The sequence below is a fragment of the Crocodylus porosus genome, unplaced genomic scaffold, assembly GCF_001723895.1.
Source record: "Crocodylus porosus isolate Cpor-Errol unplaced genomic scaffold, CroPor_comp1, whole genome shotgun sequence".
Classification (NCBI taxonomy): domain Eukaryota; kingdom Metazoa; phylum Chordata; order Crocodylia; family Crocodylidae; genus Crocodylus; species Crocodylus porosus.
Window position 1 is genome coordinate 45376810 of NW_017728918.1, and position 4845 is coordinate 45381654.

Genomic DNA, 4845 nt, shown 5'->3' on the forward strand with positions numbered 1-4845 from the left:
CTCTCACCGCTCCAGAGACTACCTGAGTGTGAGTAAAACTCTTCAAACAAACTTTAGTTAAAGTGTCCCCACTGCCACTTTTCAGCATGGGAATGCTAATACACCAGATGCTAGGGTCAGAAGAGATCATCTTTGAAGAGAGGACCTCAAAAGATCATTGAGTCCAACCCCCTGCCTGGGCAGAAAAGACTGCTGGGATCATGACCTGAGCCAGCTGCCTAGCCCGTAGGTGTGCTGGATATTTTTACACCCTATGTGCAGCACTCTGCATTTGTCCTTGTTGTACTGCATCCTACTGTGTTCTGCCCACTTCTCCAACCTGTCCAAGTCTGCCAGCAATCATTTCCCTATCCCCCAGAGTGTCCACTTCACCTCACAATTTAGTATCATCCTCAAACTTAGAGTACACTTCATGCCCACATCCAAGTCACTGATAAAGACATTGAAGAATACAGGTCTAAGGACTGAGCCCTGCGCGACCCCAGTACCCACATCCTTCCAGGTCGATATTGACCCATCTACTACCACTCTCTGGGCATGACCCCCAAGCCAATTTGCCACCCAACAAACTGTATAAACATTTAAGTCACAGACTCTTAATTTATTTATGAAAATGGGATTAGATACCATTTCGAAGGCATTCCTGAAATCCAGGAAAACGACATCCACCTCTACTCCTGCATCTAAGCATTTTGTGACCTGGTCATAAAATGAAACCAGATTAGTCCGGCATGATCTACCTGCAAGAAATCCATGCTGGTTGCCCTGCTGCATTATTTTTCCCACTGGACTCCCACAAATGTGATCCTTAGTAACCTTTTCAACTCTTTGAAAAAAGCTGCAGTTGGGATCCAGGAGTGGTGCAAGACACACAGGTGTAAGCCTGTTGTGCCCCCACACCCCAAAGCCCCCCAGCAGTCCTGAGCAGCTATGGAGCAGTCCCAATAGACCCTCAGCACAGCCAGAGGTAAGCGGGGCCTGTGGTGGGAGGGGGCTAGCAAAGCTGCAGGGAGGCAGCTGAGAAGGGTCTCACCTCACTCTGGTTCGTACTTTGCCCAGCCCCCCAAGGAGCCACACAACCGGGGCCACACAAACAGGATGTGCTCGTCTGCTTGGTGGGTGAGTTAGCGCGGGAGTTCATGCAGGAGGGCCTTAGGCTCCAGGCACGGAGCCATAGCCAAGGGTCTGCATAGTCAAACTACTACAAGGACCATGGTGGTTGGGACACGTCACACCCTCCAGGCTCCCCCCTGCACCTTGACTCCCTTGCTCTGTCACCACCAGGGTCTCCATCCAAACAGAGCCCATGGTTCCAGCCTATACCCAGATGGAGCCTGAAGTCCCTGCCCCCTCCCAGGCAGGACCCTCAGCCCCAGCCTCCACTCAGACGGAACCCCCGGCTCCTTGTGGAGGCTGCCTAGCAAGACTGGAGGTAGCTGGCTTTGGGGACACTGACACCCCCCCTTGTGGGGAGTGGTCAATGGTTTCAGGTTCTCCACCTGATGGCTTGTGACGGGAGTGGCGGAACCTAGGAACCACCACAAAGTCCAGCCTGGGGTTGCCTGGACAACAGTTGTCTCCAGCTCAAAGGGTAATCCACTCCCCTGGAGCTGCACCACTTTGTACCTCTTGCATTAATGGAGACAGCCATTCCACTGGATCCAGCATGTGAGCACACAGGGCCACCAGCACTTGCACCTAGAAGGCAGCACAGAGTTGTCATGGTGGGTGACTCCCTCCATAGGGGGACTGAGGGAGCGATCCATCACCCTGGCAGGGTGGAGCTCATGTCCAGGATGTGACAGAGAGGGTCCCCAAACTCATCTGGCCCTCCGACCACTATCCCATGAACCTTATCCACGGGGGCACCAATGACACGGAACAGAGAAGTCCAGACCAGGTCATGTGTGACTATAGGACTCTGGGAGCTGGGCTCAAAGGTCTTGGGGGCACAGATAGTTTTCTCTTCTAGCCCCTCTGGTCACAGGACATGGGCTCCTGAGGGACAGGTGCTTTAGTGAGGTGAATACAAGACTCCAGAGGTGGCGCCATCAAGAGGGGTTTGGCTTCCTTGACCACGTTCCACACTTCAGAGAGAGCAGACTGTTGGGAAGAGATGGCCTCCACCTCACCTAGAAAGGGAAGAAGCTCTTCTCATCCAGAACAGCTGACTTTCTTGACAGGGCTTTAAACTGAGACTGCTGGGGGAAGGGCAGTTTACCAGTTCTACCCCAGGTCATCTCAGCTACACTACCAATCTGTTGGGCAGCTTAAGGAATTCCACTCTGGTGACAGCCCAAGGAAAGGTCCCTCATAACCTGTCAGGGAAGCATTGGGGTTCACAAGGCAGACTTAGCTGGGGGTATTGCTCTCTACGTCAAAGATCAGCTCACCTCCCTACAGATTGAGTTTCCAAGCCAGGAAGGGTGTCTTGAGAGCCTCTGGGTCAAGATATGAGGAAAACATGGGGAGAGAGATTTACTTGTAGGAGTCTACTATAGACCCTTCCCTCCCCCCAAGAGAAAAGACAAGATCAGGAATTCAATAGGGAACTGATCAAAGCCACACGCTCCCAATAGTTGATCATCACGAGGCACTTCAACTTCCCTGACATCTCTTGGGATGAGCACACAGACAAATCTGACAGGTCGCATAGCTTTCTCACATGCATTGATGACCTCTATCTAACCCAGGAGGTCTATGGACCAACTAGGGGAGAGGCATTGCTAGCCAAAGGGGAGGAACTGGTGAGCAATTTGCAGATGGAGAGAAAGCTTGGCAACAGTGACTATTAATTGATCACCTTCTTAGTTCACCAAGCAGGCAAACCGCTCAGTAAAACAGAAGTACTTAACTTTTGGAAGGCTGACTTCTGCAAACTGAGAGAACTGGTCAGTCAGGCAATCAGAGGCCATACCCACCCCAGAAAAGGAAGTACGTGAGGAATGGTCATTGCTCAAAAACATAATTCTTGAAGCACAGGGCAAAGCCCTCCCTTCTCGCAAGAAAGTCAACAAGCAAGGAAGCCCCTATGGCTGAATAAGGAACTGTTGCACATCATTAAGCTAAGAGAGTAGCCTACACCAGCTGGAAAAACAGGAAGCATTACCAAAGAGGATTACTCTGCACTCACCCACACCTGTGGGAAGCAGTCAAGAAAAGTCAAAGCACAAACCAAACTTAGGCTAGCTATGGAGATCAAGGACAACAAAAAAAAGTCCTTCTTTAGATATGTGGGAAGCAGGAAAAAGAACAAGGACAGTATTGGGCCCCTGAGAGACCCAACAGAGCAAGTGACATCAGATGCCCAAGAAAAGGCCAATCTCCTCAATGACTTTTTTGCATTGGGTTTTCACCCTCCCAGGAGGATCACACTGCCAGAAATGGCACAAACCAAATTGGGAGCGGGTGATGGGACCAAAACCAATGTGGATTAGGTGAGGGAACACCTTGAAAAACTGGACATTCACAAGTCTGTGGACCCAGATGCAATGCCTCTGAAGGTCTTGAAATAACTGGCAGACATTGCTGCATCCCCCTTGGCAGAGTTATTTTAAAAATCATGGCTCTTGGGCAAGTTCCCAGATGACTGGAAAAGAACCAATATGGTCTATCTACAAGAAAGGGTGGAGGGATGACCCAGGGAGCTATGGACTAATCAGTCTGATGTCCATCCCTGGAAAAATCCTGGAAAGAATTGTCAAGGGATCCATCAATGCCACACGAACGGAAGGCATGCTTCTGAATGCCAGCCAAACATGGCTTTGTGACTGACAGGTCTTGCCTGACCAAACTCATCTGCTTCCGTGACCAGGTAACATGCCCTGGACAAGGGAGATGATGTGGATGTCATTTATCTGGACTTCAGAAAGGCCTTTGACCTAACTCCCCATGATGTCCTCATGGTTTAGCTGGGAAACTGTGGCCTTGATCATCATACATTCTGATGGCTAGGCAACTGGCTATGGGGTCAAACCCAAATAGTACTAGTTGAAGGGAGCAAATCAACATGACACAGGGTTACCAGTGGAGTCCCTCAGGGCTTGGTACTCAGGCCAGTACTCTTTAACATTTTCATCAACGATCTAGAGTTGGAGGGCAGATATGAACTGGCCAAGTTCGCGGACAATACCAGATTACGGGGGAGGGGCGTTACACTGGAGGACAGGCTGGGAATACAGGCTGACTTGGACACACTCTACAGATGGGCCGACCAAAACCAGATGGCCTTCAACGCAGAGGAATGCAAGATGCTGCACCTCAGTAGGAATAACCTTCCGCATACTTACAGGCTCAGCAGTACTAAGCTCACTAGCACCATTACCAAAAGAGTGATAGACCACAAGATGAATATGAGCCACAATATGATGTGGGCAAAGCTAAACAACATCTGGCACGCATCCACCAATTTAACTCAAACAAAACCAAGGAAGTCGTCCTCCCGCTTTACTCGACCTTGGTAAGACCACAGCTGGAGTACTGTATCCAGTTTTGGGCCCCCCACTTCAGGAAGGATGTAGAAAAGCTTGGGAGAGTCCAGAGGAGAGGCACTTCTCCTATGATACAAGGCCTGGAGGGAAGGCTGTATGAAGAGAGGCTGAGGGACTTGGAACTCTTCAGTCTGGAGAAAAGAAGGCTCAAGGGGGACTTAGTGGCAGCCTACAACTTCATAAAAGGGGGTTATCAGGACGTGGCAGAACATCTCTTCACCAGAGCTCCCCAAAGGATAACAAGGTCTAACAGCCATAAACTCCAGGAATGCCTATTTAGACTGGATATGAGAAAAAAAGTTCTTTACAGTGCATGTGTCCAGGGTCTGAAACAACCCCCCCCCCCCCCCCCCCC

At 50.3% G+C, this 4845-nt stretch overlaps 1 protein-coding gene across 2 annotated transcripts in view; it reads right to left on the bottom strand.

The window, feature by feature from the left end:
* The window catches only part of LOC109311745 (collagen alpha-1(XXI) chain-like), a 142903-nt gene that overhangs the window by 38303 nt on the left and 99755 nt on the right, over positions 1–4845 (bottom strand). The window lies entirely within an intron of this gene.